The following is a 26,921-nucleotide window of genomic DNA, read 5'->3' as shown; positions in this document are numbered from 1 at the left end:
CAAAACAAAAGATAAAAAGGAGGGGAGAGACTGCCTGTACTCTGGTAAAACTCTGGAGATCTCAGCCCAAATACCATCATACCTAGAGTTTTGGCCAATTAAGCATCTCTGCAGAGATCAGTGGTACAGTGGTGAAGTGGTGAAGTTGGGACATTGATGTGGCGATGATTGTGGATTGTGAAAGCAACTGATAAAGCTCCAGCAAGATGGGACTTGTCATGTTCTTCCTCTTGAGAGTGCCATGATTTCAGTTGTGAGATATAGGTCTACCTATATATTTTTTACATTTTGGCTTATATCTCAAGAATAAAATGAGACTGTGGAGATGGACAATGTGTGGACATGGCAGTAGTTGTGGGGCATGTCTGTGACTTCCAGGGCTTTTAGAAGTACATAGAAAAAGGCCAGGGGAGGCTGCTCACACTCACTCTGATTAAACCCTGTAGATTCAGAGAAGTGCATGTTAGTGATTTTCATCATACAAACTGTGTGATTTTCATCATACGCTGTGGGTCTCTGTTTATGTTGACTGTTGAGTCATTAACCAACCCTGGACTCACAGGACTGATACTTTCATTTTCTGAAGTGAGCTGCTGGGGCTTGGGACACTAGGGTAACTGAAAATTATCAGGGGTTCAAATGTCTTTTCTGAGTAGAGTTTTTGGGCCCTTGGAGATAGATACCAAACAGTTATATTATTGGGTCATACAGAAGCTCAATTCCTAGTTTTTTGAGAAGTGTTTATATTGTTTTCCAAAAATTTTTACCAGCAGTGAATGAGAGTTCCTTTCCCCCAACATCCATGCCACACTTGTTTTTGTTCTTTTTGTTGTGTGCCAATCTCACTGGCGATTTCTCATTATTGTTTTGATTTGTATTTCTTTGATGATAAGATATGCAGAGAATTTTTCATATGTCTTTAGGCCATCTGTATATCTTCTTTGAGGTAGTTTCTATTGTATCTTTTTCACTCTCATTTTTTTCTTGTTAAGTTTTATAGATGCTTTATATGTATTGTATATTAACCATTTTTGATGAGTATGCCAATAAATGAGCAGTCAATAAAACTATTCAAAAGGACATTTGTGTGCTAGAACAGCCAAGATAGCCTACATCAAGGATTGGATATCATATGAAGAGAATGGAGGGAAAAACACATGCCTTTGCCCAGTATAATATGGATCAATTCATGCTTGTGAAGCTAGAAGAATATGAAGATCAGATTTTAATTACAGAACATGGTGACCTGGGCAATAGCATATTTTTTAGATTCAAGAATTAAAATTCCCTTTAAGTTTGATCACTTATGGAAAGAAGCAAGTGACCTCCAGCTTGAGAAGTAGATGGTGGTCTGAAGTCTTGAAGAGGCACCTGTAACAGTGCTTTAAGGGCTTATGTGAACATTATTCCAATTATTATTCCAATAATTATTCCATTATTATGTATGGTCTATGCTAAAACTGTAAATGGGCAATGGACCATTATTGCTTGCATTGAAATTCATTAGTGTCAGCATAAAAACTTCTGAGATGGTCGCTAGAGATCAGAGTGGAATTTCATCCCACACCACCTACAACTCAAGTGGTTGGAGTACTTAAAATATAGGTTCATTATATTATGAAGATGGAAATGTCCAATTAGGATTCCATAACTATTTCAAATGTATTCCAAACTGCCAAGGAATTTGGTTTTTGTTTGTATGTTTTTTGTTTTTTGTTTTTTTTTTTGGGGGGGTCACATCCAGCAGCACTCAGGGGTTACTCCTGGCTCTATGCTCAGAAATCGCTCCTGGCAAGCTTGGGGGGACCATATGGGATGCTGGGATTTGAACCACCGTCCTTCTGCATGCAGGGTAAATGCCCTACCTCCATGCTATTTCTCCAGCCCCTGCCAAGGAATTTATTAAAACCATAGAACATGCAGAAAATGAGTACCAGACAGCAACTAATTAAAACTACCAAACTGTCAGATACCACATTAGGGCCTTACACTGGCAGCTTCTGGTTACCTGCACCAAAATGGACTGAAACAAGATACTCAGCTACAAAATTGGCAAAGAAATGCAGAATGCTTAAAGGCTGAATGTCAGATATTATTTATTACGTGGAAATAAAATATTCTATATATGGTCATTATATATATAAGTGATTTATAAACAAGAGTGATATTTTGCTAGGGCTTTCAAATTTAGCAGGTTTTCTAACCTCATGGAATACCTCATGAATATAATACTATAGCATTGTCTTGTTTCTTTTGTGCTTTTTGCCTTGTAATTCTCTTTTTTTCACAATATTTACTTGTAATTTTTTAAAATTTTATTACATTTAATGATGGAGGATTTGATTTATCCTGGAGTTATTTTACTGTTAAGGAAACTTTTCCAGCCATGTAGTCCTGTTACTGATATAGACAGGTTGTTTGTTCAGTACTTTTCTATCCTTATCCTTCAGAGCACGTTCTGGTACTTCAGCACTTTTTGCTGATCAACCAACAGATAGAAGCTATGCTACACAAACTATGGCTGAATGAAAGACACATTTCTTTCCAAATGTTTTGATCATTTATAACTTCTCAACTGTATCCTTCAAAAGTTTGTATTGAGGGACCGGAAAGATAGTACGGTGGTAGTGTGTTTGTCTTGCACTTGACCAACCCAGGAAAGATGGTGGTTTGGGTCCTGGCATCCCATATGGTCCCAAGAGCCTGCTAGGGGTGTTTTCTGAGCGCAGAGGCAGGAGTAACCCCTGAGTGCCACCCAGTGTGACCCCCCAAAAAAAGTTTGGATTGAAACTTTTAGGCCCTTTTGGGGTGGGGCAAAAGAAGTTTTTGGATGTTCCATAATAACCAGCTTCTCTGAGGAAGTTTTTTTAAGTCCAAAGACTTAAACCTCATTCTCTGCCCATAACTGTGTTTGCTTTTTTTTTCTCCTTTTCTTATTGTCTCTTTCCATCTAGTACCATTATAATTATAGACATCAGCATTTACAGAAGTATTTTTATCCAGTTTTTAATATTCAAGAACTAATGACATACCAGTGTCGAAGTAAAGTATAAATCTTGAAAAATGCAGATGTTGAAGGAAAAATAGATAATTTGTACTTTAATACTTTTTGGCAGGATGTATAAGCAAATGAATCAAATACAAAACTGAAAATGAACTGAAGTGAAAAGTGTAACTTCCAGGTAGTATCTTTTTATTGTAGTGTGTTATTTCAATAATACTAGTGATTTCTTTTAAATAGGATGTAAAACTTGTTCTAAATTACTTTTTCTCAGTCCAGCCTGCCAAGAACACAATATAACTGTGATATAGCAACCCTTCCCACATGTAATGGTAGGTTTTATATAATTGCAGAATGCCCAGATGACATATAGTTATGATATGACAGAGATGTTAATTAATGATGGAGTAATTTACATTGCTTACATTTATATGATCGGGCTTTACAGGAAGGTCAGTTTTTTTAAAAAACCAAATAGTGTCTTCCTATCTCCAAGTACATGTCATAAAAAAGAATGTTTATGTTTCAGTTTTGTTTCTGCTGAGTAGTAAAGTCAAGCAAGAGTTTATTTCTAAGTGACCCATTGAACTGTTTAAGCATATTTGTTTATTTTAAATAAGCTATATTTGCCTTATTTGTCATTCATACTCTCCATTCATAACACAGTATCCTCTGAATAGGTTAGTATAATAGAAATATACCTTTTTTGTTCTTTAAATAAAAAGACTTTATGCTCTATGTTCATTGCTGCACTATTCACAATTAAATAAAAAGATATAGTACATATACACAATGGACTACTATTTGTCTATAATAAAATATGAAATCATGCAGCTTCCTACTATGTGGATGAAACTGGAAGATACCATGTAGGGTGAAGGCAACCAGAAGGAGAGGGAGACAGAATCCTCTCTCACATGTTTAATATAACACATCATACTAAAGGAATGTCAAATGGCCCAAAGCAACATAATCTGAGAACCAGTCTACAGAATTGAACTTGTCATATTAAAAAATGGAGGTGAGGGGACGAGGGAAGGGCTGAGACACAGTCTTAAGAAATATGTACTGTGGTGCAGAATGTCTTGTTGGAACATTGTATACCTGAAACCCTATTTCATATCATATTGACTCAAATAAAATACCAAAATAACAAATGAAGAAAATTATCAGGAGAACAGGAAGTAAAATTGCTTGGCTTTGGGGCCAGAAAGATAGCACAGTGGTAGGGTGTTTGCCTTGCACATGGCCAACCCAGAGTGGACGGTGGTTCGAATCCCATATGGTCCCCCGTACCTGCCAGGAGAGATTTTTGAGTGCAGAGTCGGGAGTAACCGAAGCGCCACTGGGTATGACCCATCTCCCCACGACAAAATTGTCTGGCTTTAAAGATAAAGAGCATTAGTCTTATTTGTTTTTGTTTGGGGGCCATACTTGGAGATGCTCGGGGGTTACTCCTGGCTCTTCACTTGGGAATTATTCCTGGCAGATTCAGGGGACCATAAGGGATACTGGGGATTGAACCCAGGTTGGTCACATGCAAGATAGTACTTGTTGTACTATCTCTGACCCAGTCCTTTCCCCCCTTAATAATCTTCCTTCTATTCCTCCATTACTAGAGGCATACTTGTTTTCCCCAAAAATTCAGACCAAATGAATTCATTTCAGCTTTCCTCACCTAGACATTCCTCCCAGGAGCTCTGCATTGCAAATATGGATTTGTCTGTTCATTTCCCTGAATTGTGTTTGTGGCATCTAATGTGATCTTATTTTATTCTGTTTTCCCATGAGTGTATACCTGCACAGGAGAACCTGACATGGAAGAATAATTAATACAATTAAAGCAACTGATTAAATGAATGAATACTTTTTCCAGATGAAGCTTTGTGGAAAAAGCTGAGACCAGGGTACCTTTCCCTTTAATTTTTTAAATTTTTTTTTTAAGCTTTTGGGGCCACACTGGGCTGTGCTCAGGTCTTACTTCTGACTTGGATTTCTCCCAGATCACTCCTGGCAGGGTTCTGGAGACCATCACAAGACCTGTCCTTTACCTTTTAGTTCTCCCACTAACTAGCTTTTCTCACTTTTTTAAAAGCTTATTCTCCTCATAAGTGAAATGGAGATAATACCACCAATCTGGAAGAATCATTTTGATGGTGAAAATGTATCAATCACCAATCCATTCAAATGTTTTGGTCAATTATCCTTTCAAATATAGGGAAATAACTTTATGAACCATATACTGGACAAGGGACCAGGAGTAGAGAGGGTCTGAGATTGTTCTCGTAAAGCTTTCAATCTAGCCAGAATGATAATTAAATATGTGTCTATATAAATATACTAAGTGTTATAATAGGAGAAGAATAGGACTCTATAAGAACACAAAACAGTTCGCATAATCTGGTCAAAGGTCAGGAAAAATGTCCCTAAACAGGGTAGGTATTGTATTGTACTATACATGAGTCAGATGGGATAGTATCATTGCATATGAGACTGCCTTGAATTCCTGAGACACGTTATATAGTGCTGAATACACAAGCTGGAAAGGGCATAATGTTTCACTGAACCCAACTTTGCTTGTAACATTACTGAACCATCTTTATCTAGAAGCTATGCCCTTTGAGTAGTGTTTCCTAATTGGAGAAGGCTGTGTTTGCATCTATCCATTCTCCCTCCAAGAACCTCTGTGACATCAAAATGAACATAATACAGGAACCAAAGAGTTAGAAGACACATCTCACCCAGTTCAAAACCTGGTACTACATATAGTCTCATCATCACCAGTAGTAATCCCTTAGCAAGCTAGGTGCGACAACCCCTCTCATGCCCCAAATAAAACAAAAACCCAACAAAAAAGGTATAAACTAGAAAGAAAACTTGAAGGGCCAGCGATGTTTGTGGGTAAGACAGCACTCTTAACTTCTGCCTTAAACCCATCTGGCATGTGACTGCTTCTTACCACTTCCCTTGTAGCCCACTGGTCTAAATCTGGTCACTTGGGACAACTATAAAGGCTTTTAAATGGGATCTTCCTGTCTCCTTGCTGTCCTACAATCTCTCTCCACATGACATAGTAGTCTAAGAGGAGAGAGAGAGAGAGAGAGAGAGAGAGAGAGAGAGAGAGAGAGAGAGAGAGAGAGAGAAAGAAAGATGGAAGGAAGGAAGGAAGGAAGGAAGAAGGAAGGAAGGAAGAAAGAAGAAGAAAGAAAGAAGAAGAAGAAAGAAGAAAGAAAGAAGAAAGAAAGAAAGAAAAGAAAGAAAGAAAAGAAAGAAAGAAAGAAAGAAAGAAAGAAAGAAAGAAAGAAAGAAAGAAAGAAAGAAAGAAAGAAAGAAAGAAAGAAAGAAAGAAAGAAAGAAAGAAGAAAGAAAGAAAGAAGAAAGAAAGAAAAAGAAAAGAATATGATGAGTGAGATACAGGGGACATTGGTGGTGGGAAATGTGCACTGGTGAAGGGTGGTGTATATTTTATGACTGAAACTCAACCATGAACAATTTTGTAACCACGGTGCTTAAAAAATTATATAATAAATACAAAATTTAAATGGGAAAAAGAAAAAAAGAAACCCATGGTTGCAAATGATTTTTGATGGAAGACTGTGGAAGGAAGCTTGGCTTATTGGCAAGATAAGGAAATGCAGGTAAGTACTCCAACCTAATTTCAAGCAAAGCTACTGCAGGTAAATAAACTAGCCCAAATAAGACTTTCCTGTTGTTTGCGTCTGAAAGGTCTTTTAAATAAAGCTCTCTTCTCTACCGATCCTGGGCCTCCCCTCCTCCACATTTCTCACACATTCCCTGAGTAATTTCCTCACTGCAAGCATCCCAGCCTACCCCCTCATCTTCTTCCCAGTCTTTTCCTGACTTGGTTTCTGGTACATGGCACAAATATCCTCTTGTCTCTCAAACCTAGTTCCATTCAGTTTGCTGCCCAGGCTAGGGGACAGATTGAGCCCCTCAAGCCCCATTTGGCCAGCTCCTGGATGTGTGGACATTAACACTAGACTCTCTGTGAGTTTCAGTGTGAACATATGAGTTGGCCCAGGTGGCAGGCAGGACTGCATGTTGTTTCAGATCTTGGCATTTGTCAAAATGCCAGCAGTGTAAGCAATCAAGACACTATTCCAACACCCCTTTCATTCCCCCAACATTTATTCAGAGGTTGTGTGCTTATTTTGGGGCCATTCCCTGTGGTACTCTCAGCTCCATGCGTGAGGGTTTATGCAATTTTGGGGATGGCCTCCAACTTGCAGAGCAGATGTTCCTGGTGGAAATGCTCCTGGTGGAGTTCAGATCTAACTCCTGCCTCAGTTCTCAAGAATCACTCCTAAAAAGGCTCGGGGAATTATAAGAGGTGGGAGGGGTGAAACCAGGACTGGCTGCATACACAGAAAGTGCTTTACCCAGTCCTTTCTTTTCAGTCCTTCTGAGATACTTTTAAACTTATAAATTTGCAAGAACAAAAAATAATGGGGGATGGCCAGAAATGTAGCTCAGGAATTGAGCATTTATCTTGAATATGTGACTCACTCAGTTTGATTTCTGTCACTGTCACTATATGGTACCTTAAAACACCACTGGAACAATCCCTTCCCTAACACCAAACCAGATATAGACTCTTAAGCACTACCAGGGTATGACATCAAAGCAAAACAAAACAAAACAAACGCAGAAATTAGTAGTTAATATTAGATATCTATTCCTCCTTTTTTCTTTATGGTTTACTTTTAAGATTATCTTCCTTATCATCATTTAGTTCTGCAGACATACACTGTGAAACTTGTGAAAATAAATTGCGAGTAACTTGACACTTCACCTTAAATGCTTCATCATATATTTCCTAAGAATAAAGACATATTTTCCTACACAATACAATCTCTTTCTCACACCCACAAAACTTAATATTACAAAATAATATCTAAGGGATATTTGGAGAGAAAGTACACTGGGTGTAACTGACCCAGGTTCAGTACACTGGGTAAGGCTCTTGCCTTACAGATGCCCAATCCAAGTTCGATCCTAAAGTGCCTCTTATGGTACCCTGAGCTTACCAGGAGTGATCACTAAGTGCAGAGCCAAGAGTAAGCCCTGAGCACTGACTGGTAGGACCTTCCCCCAATAATGTCTAAAATAGAGTCCAAAATTGTCTTACTGTGGCTCTCAAAATGTCTGCTTTTAAAGACATCCACTTCCACTCCAATCAAGTGTGTTATTCTTTCAATTGCTTGTCAGGTCTCTTTGTTTTCCTATAGTGAAGAACAATTCAGGTTTTTTATTTTATCTTCATGACATTGACATTTGGAGGAGGAACCTCATAAGCAGGCACTCAGGAGGCTTGGGCACCCCTCGCACTCCTCTTGGCGATTCATGGCCAACAAGGCTAGAGGTTCAGTGCAAGGGCCCTAAAGCATTAGGATTAATTCGGCCACCCAGCATTGCTGGGAGCCTTCAGGGCTATCCTAGGCATTGATCTGGGACCACATGGTGCTAGAAGTCAAATTCAGATAGGGATCATGCTAGGCATTACTCACATTGACATGCTGAAAGAGCCAGGCCAGTTGTCTCATGGAATGGCTCCAATCTCTAAACCTGTTACATTTTCTCCCCTTGTTATCAGACTCACATTATTGGTCAACACATTTACACAGGATATTTCATGTATTTTTATTTGTAAGTTATCAGGAGGAACAAATGTCAATTTGCTAGGTTTGCCTTCTTGGTTTGGGTAGAATTCATCTGATTCCTTTATTATAAAGCCATTTACCCTTTGTAATTAAGGAGTAAAAGGTAAATAGTACTTGGAGACTAAGGAATGCCCATTTTCTAATAATCTTTCACCCAATGGTTTAGTAGCTCTAGGCAATTCTTGCTTAAAGTCTGTAATGCATTATTGGTTGCAAAATGACTTGATTAGGTAACTCCTTCATTTTTCAGCCATTATTTATTTGTTTAAAAGTGCCCCATCTCCCCTATTTAAAAAGTTTAATTCTGTGTTCTGCAGGCAGAGTGAATATGGGAAATGTCTATAACTTCCTCTTAATTTTTTATGAACCTGAAATTGCTCTTAGAAAATAATTCTTGGACAGGAGAGGTAGAACAGGTGTTAAAGTACTTAGTTTGCACAGGATAATCTCAGTTATAGCCGCAGCACTGCATATAGTCTCCTGAGCACTGCCAGAATTGCGGCTTAATATAGAAACTAGAGTAGTTACTGAGCACCACCAGGTGTTGCCCCACAATCTCCTCTCCCAAATTCTTTATTTTTAATTTTAAAAATAATAATAAATAATAAGTTTGATTCTGAACTCTAGATTTGTTGTTGTTGTTGTTGTTGTTGTTGTTGTTTTGGTTTTTGGGAGACACCTGGCAGTGCTCAGGGGTTACTCCTGGCTGACTGCTCAGAAATAGCTTCTGGCAGGCACGGGAGACCATATGGGACACCGGGATTCGAACCAACCACCTTAGGTCCTGGATCGGCTGCTTGCAAGGCAAACACTGCTGTGCTGTCTCTCCAGGCCCGATTTGTTGTTGTTGACTTAAGCAGCTATAAACCTTTATATCCTGATTATAGTTGATGTCATTTCAATTTTGGTCAATATTGATAACATCTTTAACTTTTTACTATTTTAGTGAATTTTACTGTGAGTACAGGGAAAAAAGTTGCTTTCTGCTGAATTTTTCTTTTTGGAGTGAGGTTTGAATTTATATATATTAATTAAATTTATATATATATATATTGGTTTTTGGGTCACACCTGGCAGCGCTCAGGGGTTACTCCTGGTTCTACTCTCAGAAATCACTCCTGGCAGGCTCAGGGGACCATATGGGATGCCGGGATTCGAACCACCGTCCTTCTGCATGCAAGGCAAATACCTTACCTCCATGCTGTTTCTCCGGCCCTGAATTTAGATTTTTGATAAGAAATTTGAAAAGCTAATCAGGATTGTATGTTCTGAAGTGTATAATCAGATGCATAATATCTAGTTGGTTTAAATCACATGTGTTCAGAAATAAGAACAATCTATTTTGCAGGAAAGGATGAAGTCACACAGGTATCTCAGTATCTACCATTTTTATTACACCATGAAATTAGCTGACACTAGAAAATATTTTGGGGGTGCTTTAGGGGGCACTCTAATGGAGGTATGTGGTGTTAGAACATTGTATACATGGAGCCCTATCTTAAAAATATCACATTAAATAAAAATTTAAAAAGGAAAATAAATGATTTTTTTTTTTCATCTAGAACATTCCAAAGCCAATATCAAGCTTCTAAGAGTTTTATCAAGAGTGCTTTATAGGGCCCGGAGAGATAGCATAGCGGCGTTTGCCTTGCAAGCAGCCGATCCAGGACCAAAGGTAGTTGGTTCGAATCCAGGTGTCCCATATGGTCCCCCATGCCTGCCAGGAGCTATTTCTGAGCAGAAAGCCAGGAGTGACCCCTGAGCACTGCCGGGTGTGGCCCCAAAAAAACAAAAACAAAACAAAAACAAAACAAGAGTGCTTTATAGATATGCATATTATTCAGTTAAATTTTCTTTTTTTCCTAGCCGAAGACTCTGGATTAATTTTTGTTTGTTTGTTTTGGGGCTGTACCCAGTGAGCTCAGGGCTTACTCCTGGCTTTGTACTAAGGAATTACATCTGGTGGGCTCAGGGGATCATACGGAATGCAAAGGATCAAACCCTGTTAACCCATGTGTAAGGCAAGTGCCTAATCCATTGTACTATCCCTACAGCCCCCTCTGGATGAATTTCCTCATCTTTCCCCCTTCAGGTATGTATGTACACAACGGAAATGAATACCATTCCCAAAATTTTATAATAGTTAAAAATATAGTTTTGGAGATTATCATATAGTAGGAACTCAGGGCAAGTCATTCTTTCAAAAGGGAAGTAAAGATGGGAACTAAGTTAGGTTACATGAATGGCTACAAGCTTGTTTTATAGTAGTTAAAATATATAAGAGCCTGTTAAGTAAGCATCCAGGTTAAGACATTCAAAAACCATTTCCTGTTTGCATAAGCCTGTAGTAAATGCTTCTCACATACTGCAATAAAATTCATGGGACAAAGAGTTCCTTTTTATTGTTTTGTCCTTAGTATCTAAAACATTACATAGCATTTGAATTAATGAATGAGTGAGTGAAAAGAATAATAGTTTACCAACAAAATAGAGACAACCATTTCTTATATAACCCACAAGAATCAGCCTCTACTCTTACTCATTTTCTACACTTGGATTTGGACTCCTCTTACAACCAATTTATTTAGCTACTTCTTTAGTCATGCTAGCAAATTATCTAGACGTTTCTTTGCAATAATTTCTTATTCTCATGCTCATAGGCTTATAGGTTGGAATAGCTGGATTAGGCTGACACTTGGCTTTGAGTTCCAAGTTCCAATTTGAATTTAGTTGTGTTTCAAGTACCTTTTTTTTTGTACGTTTTTTTTGTTTTTCTTTTTCTACCACAGTGACTAAAGTATGAATAATCATTTTCAAGACAATTTCAGTGGGCAACTTCTGGGTCTACTAGGTACAGACATCTGCACTATGCCTCATATTGCCTTTTCATAGAGAAGTATAACTCCTAGGGATAAGAAAAAACCATTTACAACTTAGTGGATTCTCTTGTTGTCCAAACTTTCTGAGAAGCACTTGACTAAATTCTTGGCCAAGAGACCTTGTTCTCAATTTTTATGGGGGGAATTGCAGACTTGTTTGTTCTTTGTATTTCTTATATTACACCCCATTTATGAAGAAAAATTATAGTAAGGTGAAGAAGAAAGGCAATAACAACAAATTTTATAGTTATCCTTTTGTCTCCATTTAAACCTTAGCTTCTTGCTACCTTTTAACTCTATGTTTTAAAACATATAATTTTATGAGTAAAATTATTAGAAAATATCTCAACCTATTATGGCAGCACAGTTTACCATTTTACATATTCCCAAGGCCACCCTTGCTTTTTTAGCAAATCTCATGTAAATTTATTTGATATCTCTGTTAAAATCTTCATGTTTTCAATGTATTATATTACTTCCTTTCTCTTTCTAAGCAAGAATAGTTTTTTAATTTTTTTTTTTTTTTTTTTTGGTTTTTGGGCCACACCCGGCAGTGCTCAGGGTTTACTCCTGGCTATCTGCTCAGAAATAGCTCCTGGCAGGCACGGGGGACCATATGGAACACCAGGATTCGAACCAATCATCTTAGGTCCTGGATTTTCTGCTTGCAAGGCAAACACTACTGTGCTATCTCTCCGGCCCCAGTTTTTTAAATTTTAATTTATTTTATTGAGACCATTGTGAATTACAAATCATTCATAGTTGTATTTCAGGCATATAGTGACAGTGAATTAGGGCCATTCTCACCACTAGTGTTGATCTCCCTCCACCAAAGTTACCAGCATGCATCCCATATCTTCAACTAATGCCCCTGGATTACTAGTGTAATAGGTCTATTTAAGTTTAGATTGTCATAATTTGGGTCTCAACAATTCTATTGTTGTTGATTTGGGTTTGCATATTTAGTTCTGACATCTTTTTTTTTTTTTTTGGTTTTTGGGCCACACCCAGCGGTGCTCAGGAATTACTCCTGGCTGTCTGCTCAGAAGTAGCTCCTGGCAGGCACAGGGGACCATATGGGACACCGGGATTCGAACCAACCACCTTTGGTCCTGGATCGGCTTCTTGCAAGGCAAACGCCGCTATGCTATCTCTCCGGGCCCTAGTTCTGACTTCTTAATTTCCCTCCCACCCCCAACAATGCATCTGAGAGCACTTGGCCCCTAAGCCACATCCAGTTTTTTTCTTTTTTTTTTTTTTATTTTGTAGAAATGCTCAGAAATATGAAGTAAAACTAAGGAATTCCTGCCCCAAGGTTCTATGAAAAAGATGAGAGCCCCTATCTAGAAGATACAAATAAAATAAAATAAAATAAAGAAAGAAAAAGGTGTCTGTTTGTTTCTTTGTTTGTTTTGCATAGGCACAGAAAATATTGGGGAAATTAGAAAGGAAATACCCTTGGCCTAAAGAAGCAGGGTGTCTCTACCCATGAAGCATATTGTCACTAGACTGACTACAGGCTCTGGATATACTAATCGTCCATCCTCAAGGTCTTTCTTCATGTTCCTAGAAAAAGTTCTACTCAATTGTGGTAGATAGAGTCAGGCTTCTGTAATTAGAAACCTTAGTTTTTGCACAGATCCTATGTTGAAGCTGGGGCGTCACATAACGTCTTCTGATTTCATTCCACCAGTAGGTGGCAAGGCAGGGAAACCTTCTGTTGAAGCAAGTTGTTGCTGTTTTCTGGTCATTACGGTGTCATATGAACCTACACTGGAGCAGGTCAGTGCCAGGGCAGCATTAGAGCCCTCCCCAGGACAGTTTGATTCCTCCTGTTGGTGCAGAAAATTGTGCTGGTTCCAAGGATGGGATTCAAGGTTTGTTGTATGGTCGATGTCTGATCTACTGAGGCCCAAGTGGAGTCACTATGACAAATGTGCAGGGTGAAAGGTGCCTTTGCACTATAAAATTTATGAGTCCCTATTCTTATTAGATAAGAACTTTCAATATGTAAGATTTCCCATTTTAATGTGCTATGCAAAAAGGAACAATGCCACATGATACTACTGGTGCACATGATACTATACGCTAAATAATCTTTATACCTTTGTTCTAACCTGAACTCAGATCCCAAGAGAGATTTATCTACTAGAATTTCCTACTAAACAGATCCAAAAAAGGGATGGGGAAAGCTACCTCTGTATGTAGAAATACATACTGAGAAATATAACTATTAAGAAAATGCACACACAGAAATATGTCTTTTGAGATAGTCTAAGGAAAGATAAAATCTAGCATACAGTTTTGCAGTTTTATCCTGCACCATAGTCTTGTGGGGTCTAAGAAATAGTTCAAAGAAGTAAGGAATCAGGGGTCGAAGTGGTGGCACAAGCGGTAGAGTTTTTGCCTTGCATGTGTTGACTAGGACGGACCACAATTTAATTCCCTGGCGTCCCATATGGCCCCCCAAGCCAAGAGCGATATCTGAGCGCATAGCCAGGAGTAAACCCTGAGCGTCAATGGGTGTGACCCAAAACCCAAAAAACACTCTCCCCCAAGAAAAAGAAATCAGGAATCAGGTAGTGAGCTCGAGCTGAGGGTCTCTCCAAAGCCTAATTTGGTAGCAAGCAATAGTCCACCATGAGGGAAGGTGGGAGAAAAGGGCTGCACAGGGTGATTCAGCAGGAGCAATGGCAGCAGATTCTTTCCAGGTTGAGACAAGGTGGTCTGGGAGGCTGTCTTTTAGCTTTGGGAGCTGGCTGGCAGTTTTCTGTGGCAGGGGGAAGGTTCCTGAGGAATTAAGAACTGGGGATAAATAGGGTTAAATAGGGAGATATAATGGCTCAGGTTTAAGAGGGTCAGAGGATAAAAGGGGATTTGTAAAGTGGTAGGCAGGGAAGGGTGAAAAGAAGAGGTTATTTAAAACAGGAACTATATGCAACATAGGCATTTTGTACAATACAGATTAGACAGACAGAGGTGTCCACCACATAAACTTTCACATACCTCATAGACAAACATTGGAGATTGATTTGTAAGTTAATCAAGAATAGTTCATATTAAAATTTATCTTGAAAGATGTGAAGGGAGTGAAATGGAGAGGTGTATGCCAAAGAGAGAACACAGAAATAGATGAGAAAAGAACCATAGAGACAAGGAAGAAAGATACATGTGCAAAGAACATGATCTTAAAGAGCAAGCCTGTAGGAATTTTATTTTTTGTTTGTTTTGGGGCCACACCTGGCTGTTCTCAAGGCTTGCTCCTGGCTCTGTGCTCAGGGATCATTCCTGGAGGGCTTGAGGTATAATATGGGGTGCCACAGATCAAACCTGAGTCAACTCTGTTTAAGGCAAGTGCCCTACCTGCTGCTGTACTATCAATCCAGCCCTTTCTCTCTTTTATCTTCAGTTTCTTTTCTACCAAATGCTTTTCCCTTTTTCATTAAATCTCATCCATAGGAAGGAGTGAAGGTAGGGAAAGGGAGAGGAGAGAAGGCAGGTATGCAGACAGGCAGGAAGTAAGGAAGAAACACAAAAATCTATACCTGTCTAAAACTGCTATGAAGTTATTTTTATGGAAAGTAAACTAGAAAAGGTGAAAGGACTCCTATATGAAATTATGACCCTAGAAAATTATTTCTTGTCAAAAGAGGGATGTCCAATGAGATAGATGCATAATTGTTTGAAAGTGAAGGAACCAACCAACAACATAATTAGATTTGATATGTAAGTTCAGGAAGCTTGGTAGCCAACATACAAAATTACATTTGTCTCTAAGAGCTGTAATTATCTAAAAAAATGTAATTAACACATAACAGAGCCTTCAGTATAGTTGTCAAAAACCATAAATTATCTGAAAATTAGCCTAAGTGTTATGCCCTGAATCTATTTTCCCTAAATTCATATGTAGAAATCAAGTATGTGACCATACTTGAAGATAGGATCATTACTGAGATAATTATGTCAAAACAAGGTTATTAGAGTCAGTCCCAATCCAATATGATGGATGTCCTTACAAGAAGAGATTATTAGATTATTAGAACTGACACATGGGCCCGGAGAGATAGCACAGCGGTGTTTGCCTTGCAAGCAGCCGATTCAGGACCAAAGGTGGTTGGTTCGAATCCTGGTGTCCCATATGGTCCCCCGTGCCTGCCAGGAGCTACTTCTGAGCAGACAGCCAGGAGTAACCCCTGAGCACTGCCGGGTATGGCCCAAAAACAAAAACAAAAACAAACAAACAAAAAAAGAACTGACACATACAAAAGAGAAATACATGTGAAGACCCAAGGAAAAGGCTACAAATGCAACCAATTCTCCAGAACTTTCTTCTGAGAAAATAAGTTTGCAACCTCTAGAATTGTTGCTTAAACAAACTAAAAATGATAGTTATGGTAGCCCTATCAAATAAATATGAGCAAGAGTATAAAAATCGGGCCCGGAGAGATAGCACAGTGGAGTTTGCCTTGCAAGCAGCTGATCCAGGACCAACGGTGGTTGGTTCGAATCCCGGTGTCCCATATGGTCCCCCGTGCCTGCCAGGAGCTATTTCTGAGCAGACAGCCAGGAGTAACCCCTGAGCACCGCCGGGTATGGCCCAAAAACCAAAAAAAAAAAAAAAAAAAAAAAAAAAAAGAGTATAAAAATCTCTGTTAATAAAACATTAAAAATTCTAAGCAATTCACCCAATACCCATCAGATAAGGGGCTAATATCTAAGATATACAAGGCACTGGCAGACTTTACAAGAAGAAAAATCTAACCCCATCAAAAAAAATAAGGAGAAGAAATAAACAGATAATTTCTCAAAGAAAAAATACAAATGGCCAAAAGGCAGATGAAAATATGCTCCACATCACTAGTCATAAGGGAGGTGCAAATCAAAACAACAATGAGATACTATCTCACTACATAGAGACTAGCACACATTCACAAAGAACAAGAACAATCAGTGCTGGCGTGGATATGGGGAGAAAGGAACTCTCATTCATTGCTGGTGGGAATGCCATCTACTCCAGCCCTTAGGGAAAACAATATGGAGATTCCTCAAAAAACTGGACATTGAGCTCCCATATGATCTAGCTCAGTGTTTTTTCAACTTTTTGTGCAAAGGCACACTTTTTTTATGAAAAAATTTACGAGGCACACCACCATTAGAAAATGTTAAGGGGCCGGGCGGTGGCGCTAAAGGTAAGGTGCCTGCCTTGCCTGTGCTAGCCTTGGACGGACCACGATCCCCCGGTGTCCCATATGGTCCCCCAAGCCAGGAGCAACTTCTGAGCACATAGCCAGGAGTAACCCCTGAGCGTTACCGGGTGTGGCCCAAAAACCAAAAAAAAAAAAAATGTTAAAAACATTTAACTCTGTGCCTATGTTAACTATATATATATATAAAGTAATTCTCTTGAATAGGAATCAAATAAACACAAATACATTATTTTAAAATTACTTTATTATGAGATAGTAAAGTATTTTGTAATTGTTCATATTTCTGTTTACTTAGTGCGAAACCTAGGCCTGTTTGGCTGAAGACAAAGCTGATATTATGGCAGGAATCGAAGAAAGACACACACATGTAACTCTTTGTCAACAGCTCTCAGTCTCTCTCTGTCTTTAGTTTTTATAGTCTGTAACATTCGCTTCGGCTTACAAATAGACCAATCATGCTGAAGCTGCATGTTACAGATGAAATTGGAATTTTTCCCAGGGCACACCAGACAATATCTCACAGCACACTAGTGTGCCACAGCACCGTGGTTGAAAAACGCTGATCTAGCTATACCACTCCTATGGATAACTCTAGAAACACAAAAATGCCTTTCTCACACCTATATTTATTGCAGCACTATTTACAATAGCCAGACTCTGGAAATAACCAAGACGCCCTTCAACAGATGAATGGCTAAAGAAATGTGGTACATATACACAATAAAATAATTTGCAGCTGTCAGGAGAGATGAAATCATAAAATTTCCCTATACATGGATGTATATGGGATCTATTATGCTGAGTGGAATAAGTTAGAGGGAAAGAGACACACACAAAATAGTCTCATTCATCTATGGGTTTTAAGAAAAATGCAAGGCATCATTGAAATTATTCCCATAGATGAGGGCCAGAAAAACTGGCTCATGATATGAAGCTCACCACAAAGTGAGTGGTAAGTGCAGTTAGAGAAATAACTACACTGAGAACTATCATAACAATGTCAATGAATGAAAAAAGTAGAAAGCCTGTCTCAAATACAGGTGTGGGGGGTGGGAGGGAAATGGGGGAGCATTGGTGATGTGAATGTGTCACTGGTGAAGTGGGGTGTTCTAGTTATGACTGAAACTCAACTACAATCATGTTTGTAATCACAGTGTTTAAATACAGATATTATTTAAAAAAAAAACTCTAGGGGCTGGAGCGGTGGCACAAGCAGTAAGGTCTCTGCCTTGCCCACACCAGCCTAGGATGGACTGAGGTTTAATCCCCTGGCATGGTCCTTCCTTCCTTTTCCTTCCTTCCTTCCTTCCTTCCTTCCTTCCTTCCTTCCTTCCTTCCTTCCTTCCTTCCTTCCTTCCTTCCTTCCTTCCTTCCTTCCTTCCTTCCTTCCTTCCTTCCTTCCTTCCTTCCTTCCATTTCCAGCTTTCTTTCTTGCTTTATTTCAAGCTTGCTTTTTTTTTTTTATCTCTTTCTTTTTTCTGTAGCAATTTAGTTTTTACTGAGTGAAACTTACTTAGAAAGATGTGAGATGAGAGAAAGAGGGGAAATTTATTCAAAGAAGAACACAGACTTCTCCAAAGTGGAAATAATCAAGCAAAGAAACACAGGGATAAACAAGTGAGGTATGTGTTTAAGGGAGAAAATTGGTTTTAAGAGCAAGCTGAGTATGTCCTTGTTTCTAAGAAAATTACACCGAATGCTGGAGGGATGGTTTGGGGTCTAAGACAAATTTACTTTGCATCCTACTGACCCAGATTTGATACTCTGAGCACTGCTAGAAGTTACTCCTGAGCAAAAAGCTGGGTCTAACTCCTGAGCATCCCTGAGTATGGTTCGCAAAACCAGAGAGAGACAGAGAGAGAGAGAGAGAGAGAGAGAGAGAGAGAGAGAGAGAGAGAGAGAGAGAGAGAGACAGAGACAGAGACAGAGACAGAGACAGAGAGAGAGAGATGGAGAGAGAGAGACAGAGACAGAGACAGAGAGAGACAGAGACAGAGACAGAGAGACAGAGACAGACAGAGAGAGACAGAGACAGAGAGACAGAGACACAACATGAGAACAGATCTAAAGTATTAAGGTGGAGTGCAAATATGAAATTTAGGGGCAAAGAGGAAAATTTCTGTGACCATTCTGGATTCTTCTCAGGGGGATCAAGCAATCAAATCAACATCAGACATGCTAGTAAAAGGAAAAAAGTTAAGTTTATATGCTTATGAAGAATTTACATGGTTATATATTTTGAAGTCAAGGGAGGGATAACAAAGTTATTTATCTTAAACTATAGCATGAACTAGACTTAAAGGATGTCCCCGAGGAGAGGGAAGGGTGGTTCATAACAAAGACCAGATGTTCTATAGTTAGATGCTAATCATGCAGTATAGATTATTTTCTCTGACAGACTTATTTTAGAAGAAAAAAACTTAATTCTGCTTAATAACCACAATTTTCATCCTTCTGTGTTGTTAGGAAAATGGTAGCTGTTTTTTTCTGACACTGCAGGATTTTTACTAACTTCTGTTCAAAATAACTTCCATGCCAAAGTGACATGTTTTCAGAAGGCCTGTTCTGGGTGAGTTGGCCCAGGGTCTTGAACTTGTAGCCTTATGTTTACCAGGCAAATCCTCTAACCACTGAATGATTTTCTGAGCCCTTCATACTGGAATCGCCATCATTGGACTATTGTGAGTGTCTCAATACATGTGGGGACACTGGAGCTTGTACTCACAGCCTGTTCTTGCTTTTAAGTGTTTTAAGCTGCTCAGCCACAGGATCTGATACATTTTTTTTCTAAATTTATAGTTCTCCCCCCAAATAAAAAATAAAGTGAAAACCTTAATACAGGACATACAAGATGATTCGCATACCCACACTACCTTGGATGAAATCACTTGATATTATTCAAATATTGAGTCTCCCCAAATAAATCTTTGACTCTGATGCCAACCTACTAAAATTTTTAGAGCTTTGAGGAGTTTAGTTGTTTAAAAAGCTGCTTTAAAATTTACATAAAGTTGGGTGTAGCACAGTGGGTAGAGCATTTGCCAACCTGGGTTTGATTCCCAGCATCCCATATGGTCTCCTGAGCTTACCAGGAATAATTTCTGAGCACATGCTCAGAAGTAATTCCTGAGTACTGCCGGGTGTGGCCCCAAAACCTTCCATTTTTTTTACATGGAATAATAATAAAGTCCTACAAGTAGCTAAGTGAACACTACACTAAATCTATTATGTATGGTATGTAATAGTAACCTTTAAAATAAAGTGGGAGTGACTGGAGCAATAGCACAGTGATAGGGTGTTTGCCTGGGTTCAATTCCCAATATTCTATGTGGTCTCCTGAGCCTTCCAGGATCGATTTCTGAGTGCAGAGTCACACCTTGAGCGCTGCTGGGCATGTCCCCAAAACAAAAACAAAAAAATCGGGAATGGAGCTGGAATGATAGTACAATGAGTGGCACACTTGCCTCACTGCAGCAGATCCAGGTATCCCTGGCGTCCATGCCATATGGCCCCTTTATTACCATTAGGAGTAATTCCTGAGTGCAGAACTAAGACTAAGCCCTGAGCATCACTGGGTGTGACCCCAAAACAAAACAAACAAGTGGGAAATCTTGCCTACCAGCTGCTAAATCATACTAAAAAGATAAATAGTAGTACTCAAAGATGGGGTAGGAGGAAGTGGAGATATGTTCTTCAAGATGGAAAAAATTTCAGTTATGGGATAAATAAGTTCTGAGAGTCTATTATATTTAATGGTTACTATAGTTAATAACAATTCTGGGTGCTGGAGCAATGATAGCTCAGCAGTAGGGCATTTACCTTGCATGTAGCTGACCCAGGACAGATTTCGGTTTGATCCCCGTCATCTCTCCGGTGCCTGCCCAAAACGAATTGTGAGCACATAGCCAGGAGTAACCCCTGAGTGTTACCGGGTGTGGGCCAAAAACCAAAACCAAAACCAAAACAAATAAATAATTCTGCATGATAAATTAGAAGTTTGCTGGGTATATATTTTGAGCATACACAGAGTCAATTTGCATGAGGTAATGGTTGTGTTAATGTCATTGTGGTAATTATTTCATAAAGTATATGTACATCAACTCTCCTGTTGAAGATTTTAAATATATACATTTTGGGACCCGGAGAGATAGCACAGCGGTGTTTGCCCTGCAACCTAAGGTGGTTGGTAAGGTGGGTGGTTTGAATCCCGGTGTCCCATATGGTCCCCCGTGCCTGCCAGGAGCTATTTCTGAGCAGACAGCCAGGAGTGACCCCTGAGCACTGCCGGGTGTGGCCCAAAAACAAAACAAAACAAAACAAAAATATATATATACATTTTGTCTAATTTCTCAATAAATTTATAAGGAGGGTTCAATAAATAAAATGCTATAGGTATAAAAATAGCGATTGGGTGCAAGAACAAGCAAATAGGCAACTGAACCAGAGTAAAGAGTTCAGAAACAATCCCATTGCTTGTTTGTTTTTAAACTTTATTTATTTATTAATTGATTGATTGGTTTTTGGGCCACACCCAGTGGGGCTCAGGGGTTACTCCTGGCTATGCACTCAGGAATTGCCCCTGGCAGGCTGAGAGACCATATGGCAATGCCCTGCCACTGTGCTCTCTCTCCGGCCCCACAATCCCATGGTTTGTAGGAGAATTTAGTTGAATAATAAAAGCAGAACTCATTGGGCAAAGGAATTGTTCAATAGAGGGAATTTAGTGTATAAGAAAATAGTTTAAATACCTGTTCAATATATAGATATATATAGAGAGAGGTCGATTATTTAAAGAGAATAAAAACTTTAGTCTGAGAGGGGAGAGTTCAGAGCAGAGCACATTCCTGGCATGTGCAAGGCCAAGTTTCATCATCAGCACCACCAGGTCTGGTCCTTAGGACCCAATTATTGCTCAGAGGCCTCAGAGACCATCCCACTCAAGATGCTACTATATAAAACCTTTTTTAAGAAACCTTAGTCTAGAATCTAGACTCTAGAAGGTGATAAAATTCACAAGTTAATAGAAGAAATGTAGTAAACATTATATGTATTATGTGAGCTTAGGGTTAAGGAAATGTTTCGTACGTATATAAAAGCACAAATCATGAGACAAAATCTCTAATAAATGATGATATTTACTTGACCAGATGATTTTTGTTCAATAAAAGGATCCCTGGGAAAATTAATAGACAACTGGCAGAATGGAAGAAGATATTATTGGCAATGTCTAGAGCAAACCAGAGATTAATATCTAACATATACAATAGACTCCTACAAAATCAATAAGGAAAAGACACTTTGTATCTTGTTTCTCAGTAAGAAATCTCATATTTATTTTACATGTGGGGGGATGTAGCACTGTAGGGAACTACAGAAATTTTCCATTTCTGGAGGCCTCTCAACCTAGTAGACAGGAAAGTAAAAGAGGGTGGCACTAAAGAAGTTAAGGGAGATATACAATGGCAAGGGGGTTTGTATTCTGTATGGATTCTGCAGGCGGGACACACAGGACTTACTGACGAGTATAGAAACAATCAGAAATAAAAGCCTAAGGGATGACTCCGAGATTTCAAAACTAGATGCCTACCCTGGGTGTGCATGAATTCAGGAGCTAGGAGGGAGGTCAGACACTGAACCTGCTGCAATCATGTGTTCCTGCAAGCTCTTTAGCTCTGTCCGATAGGTCCTTGGGTCACTTTTCCTGTTTTGGTAAATATCTTCAACTCTTGGAATATTTTTAGTTACTCTTAAAAGGAATCTTTTCTCTCAATGCATTACTATTTTAATTTTATTGATATTATTATTATTATTATTCATTGGCATGAAACTTTTCTTCCTGACATATTCCCCCCAACCCCTTTTTCTCCTCTAGTCATCTTCATCCTATTACCAATGGCTACTAGTTTGTCAACTCTTTTTTAGGGGTTAATCCTGGCTATGTGCTCAGAAATCGCTCCTGGCTTGGGGACCATATGGGATACTGGGGGATCAACCAAGATCCATCTTAAGGCTGGAGTGCACAAGGCAGATGCTTTATCACTTGGCACCGCTCTACCCCCCCCACCCCCTTTTGGTTTGTCAACTCTTATTTAGGAGATGTTTTGAGGAATAACTAGTCCATTTTCTACACTTCAGAGATGAGGAAAGTGGCCTAGAGAATATCAAAAGTGAACCCCAGGCTCTTGTTTCCTTGCTGAGATCTTGGGATTCTCATTCTATTTGGGACTGAGCTCCAATGAGTCTGAATAGAGCGTATTGGCTTCCCTCCTGTAAACAGAATGCTACTACATAAATGGGTATTTTGACTTGGGCTTGGGGAAGACTTCTTTGCACCTACTTTTGTGCTTGAAATGCCATCACCCAATTGTTTATTAAATAATTTATTAAATAAGTGTCAGGCTCTGTTCGAAGTATGTTATGCATATTCATTCATTTAGCCTAACAGCTATTCTATGAGATAAGATAGCATTAATGCCAAAGCTTTCTGGGGACCAGGAAAACTAAGTTTAGAAAGATTGATAACTACATGAAATCTCACTGGTAATGAGAGAGAGAGAGAGACAGAGACAGAGAGAGAGACAGAGAGACAGAGAGAGACAGAGAGAGACAGAGAGAGACAGAGAGAGACAGAGAGAGAGAGAAAGAGAGAGAGAGAGAGAGAGAGAGAGAGAGAGAGAGAGAGAGAGAGAGAGAGAGAGAGAGAGAGAGAGAGAGAGAGAGAGAGAGAGAGAGAAGGCACTGAATACTTCAGCTCCAGCCAGGCTCTGGCCAGTTGCTGGGTTGAGTTCTGTTTAAAAAAAAAAAGTGCTGGTATATGTGTTTGTGCAACCATTGATGCAAAGAACCAATAAGGAAATCCATTACTAGTTGGTTATTGACTTGGATGTTTAGATGGTTTCCTTCCACTTGAGAGTAGATGGGCAAGAGACTAAACTCACTCTCATTAGAAAGGAAGCTTTTCACACACATTTCCTGGTCACTAACAGATTTAACATTTTTTTGTCCCAGCAGAGTGGGGATTACCATCCTTCTATGTCAGAAGGGCAAACAAAGAAGATCTCAGGGTTTTGGCCTGTCTGCTCCCATGGTGGTTCCTGAGGCACTAAAATACAGCTGGAAGAGGAGGGGCTTTTTGGAAGGGAGTGGCAGGATGCTAAAGCTAAACAGCAAAGTTCTGCACTTTTTTGGGCCTGAGAAGCACAGCTGTTTTTAGTCTATAACCAGGGCCTGCACCTCCCAGGGGACTTTGTGCCCTGGGAAAGATGGTTATATGACAATGTGCTCTATCATTGAAATTTAGTACCACAGACCACAGAACCCCTCCTACACCCTCTGCTGCCCCCCAAGCAAGGGCATTTTAGTGGTTGAAGACAGAAAAGAGAAGGAGAAGGAATTGCAACTGTAAGGTTTTTCATGACTTTTCTTATTTGCCTTAGGTTTTTCAAATGTAAACATCTGGAATGCAACAATTTGAATGCATCTGGAATCTGAAATCTAAGGCTCCCACACCCTCTCCAAGTCATTTCTTATTTAGTGAATTAATTTTGGGGTGGGGCATTCCTAAATGGTGTTCAGGAGCCCTTCCTGGTGATTACTTCGCAGACTGTTCAATGCAAGGACCCTAGGATGTGGTGTTGGGCCCCCAACTGCTAGGGATTCCCTGCCCACAACCCCACCTCCAAACTCAAGGGGCCACACACTGTTAAGAAACCATGTGATTCCAGGAATTAAACCCAGGTTGGTTGGCCATATGAAAGACAGGTACTTTAACTCCTGTACTATCATCCCAGGCCTAGTGAATTAACCTTTTCTACCCGTATGTCAGTGTGGTCTGGAAATTTATTTGCTTGCAGTTTTGGCTCTTTTGAAAAGCTAAAGGAAATGGGAGAATGTTGTAAGCTACATTTGTGGACCAAATTATCTGTCAGTTTGCCGATTGGAACTTAGAGACAGATATTATTGAAGAACTAACTAACTAACTAACTAACTAACTAACTAACTAACTAACTAACTAACTAACTAACTAACTAACAGAGAGGCCCATGACAACAGGCTGAGCACAGCACCTGGTTTTGCAGCACCGACTCTCTGGTCTAACCTTTTCTCATAGACATTGGAAAGGCAGCATTTAAGCTTGCTCCTGTAGGCCCCTTCTAAAGTAACTCTCAGGAAGATATGCTCATTTTATTAGTTCTGTAATTTTAGTTTTCTAGTGGTGCTTGCCTTTGGAGCTTACTGGGGGTGCTGTAACTAAGATGAAATGGATTTTAACATTTAAAAAATTGCATTATCTGGGGCTGGAGCAGTGGCACAGGCAGTAGGGCATTTGCCTTGCACGCGCTGACCTAAGATGAGCCACAGTTCGATCCCCCAGCGTCCTATATGGTCTCCCAAGCCAGGAACGATTTCTGAGTGCATAACCAAAAGTAATCTGGCCACTGGGTGTGGCCCCCTCAAAAATTATTTAAGCACCATAGTTACAAAATTGTTCATTATTGAGCTTCAGTCATACAATATACTCCCGCTTTTACCAGTACACCCTTCCCACCACCAATGTCTCCAGTTTCCCTACCACTGTCACCTCCCCATTTCTGCCTGTCTCTAGGGCAAGCAATTTGCTTCTCTCTCTTTCTCTCTCTCCCTTTCCTTTTTTTTTTGTTTTTGTTTTTTGGGCCACATCCGGCATTGCTCAGGGGTTACTCCTGGCTGTCTGCTCAGAAATAGCTCCTGGCAGGCACGGGGGACCATATGGGACACCGGGATTCGAACCAACCACCTTTGGTTCTGGATCGGCTGCTTGCAAGGCAAACGCTGCTGTGCTATCTCTCTGGGCCCTCCCTTTCCTTTTTGATACCACAGTTTGCACTGTTGTTAATGAAGGAGCACCTTGCATGTCACTTTCTCTTCTTTCACTGAGTTCTTGTCCAGAGTTATCAGTTACAACTATCATTTATCCTCGTAGACCCTTCTCTACTCTAACTTCACTCAATGCTCTTTGTGGCAAGCTTTCTATCCAGCGCTGGACCTCCTGACCATTATCTCTATTGTCTCTGGATATTATTACCATACTATCTCTTTTTTTTTCTTATATCTCACAAATTAAATGAGATTATTCTGTGCCTACCCCTTTCCCTTTGGCTCATTTCATTCATCATAATGCCTCCATGTCTATCCATGTATAAGCAAACTTCATGATTTCATGATTTTCTTAATGGCTGCATAGCATTTCATTGTGTAGATATACCACAGTTTCTTTAGCCACTCAACTGTTGTAGAGTACCTAGGTTGTTTCCAGATTCTGGCTATTATAAATTGTGCTGCACGGAACATATGAGTGCAGAGGGCATTTTTTTGGGTAGCAATCAGGGGTTACTCCTGGCTCTGCTCTCAGAATTTGCTCCTAGCAGGCACAGGGGACCATCTGGGATGCCAGGATTTGAACCACCATCTGTCCTGGATGATCTGCATGCAAGAAAATGACCTATCTCTGTGCTATCTCTCCGGACCCACAGAAAGCAATTTTGTATTGTGATTTTGTGTTTCTGAGATTTATTCCTAGGAGTAGCATAGCTGGATTATATGGAAGCTCAATTTCTAGCTTTTTGAGGATTGACCATACTGTTTTCCAAAAAGACTTGACTGGTTGGCATTCCTATCAGCAGTGAATGAGAATCCTTTTCTCCCTGCATCCATGCCAGCTGTGGTTGTTTGTGTGTGTGTGTGTGTGTGTGTGTGTGTGTGTGTGTGTGTGTGTGTGATGTATGCTAGTCTCTTTGGTGCAAGATATCTCATTATTGTTTTTATTGGATCTCCTTAATGAGTAATGAGCATTTTTCTCATGTGCCTTTTAGCCATCTGTATTTCTTCTTTGAGGACTGTTCATTTTTTCTCTGTGCTCAGGTCACTCTTGGGGCTGCCTGGGAGACCAGATGTGGGGTTGAGGATTGAACCAGGGGCAGCTATGAAGAAGGCAAGGTCTTTACCCCCATTCTATCTCTCCAGACCAATTATCATTTTTTGGTTTGTTTTGGGGCCACAGAGGTCATGCTCAGGGATTACTCCTGACTCTGCAGTCAGAAATCCCTCCTGGTGGGTTTGGCAGAACCATAGAGTTAGTGGGACTCTAACCCAAGTTGACTGAGTGCAAGACAAA

General features: G+C 39.7%; 1 pseudogene; it reads left to right on the top strand.

Moving 5' to 3' along the window:
* Positions 1–1,141: 1,141 nt before the first annotated feature.
* Positions 1,142–26,921, top strand: part of LOC126024134 (F-actin-capping protein subunit alpha-1-like) — a 56,103-nt pseudogene continuing 30,323 nt past the window's right edge.

This window comes from Suncus etruscus, chromosome 12, assembly GCF_024139225.1.
Source record: "Suncus etruscus isolate mSunEtr1 chromosome 12, mSunEtr1.pri.cur, whole genome shotgun sequence".
NCBI classification, from domain to species: domain Eukaryota; kingdom Metazoa; phylum Chordata; class Mammalia; order Eulipotyphla; family Soricidae; genus Suncus; species Suncus etruscus.
This window is presented reverse-complemented; position numbering and strand designations above follow the sequence as displayed.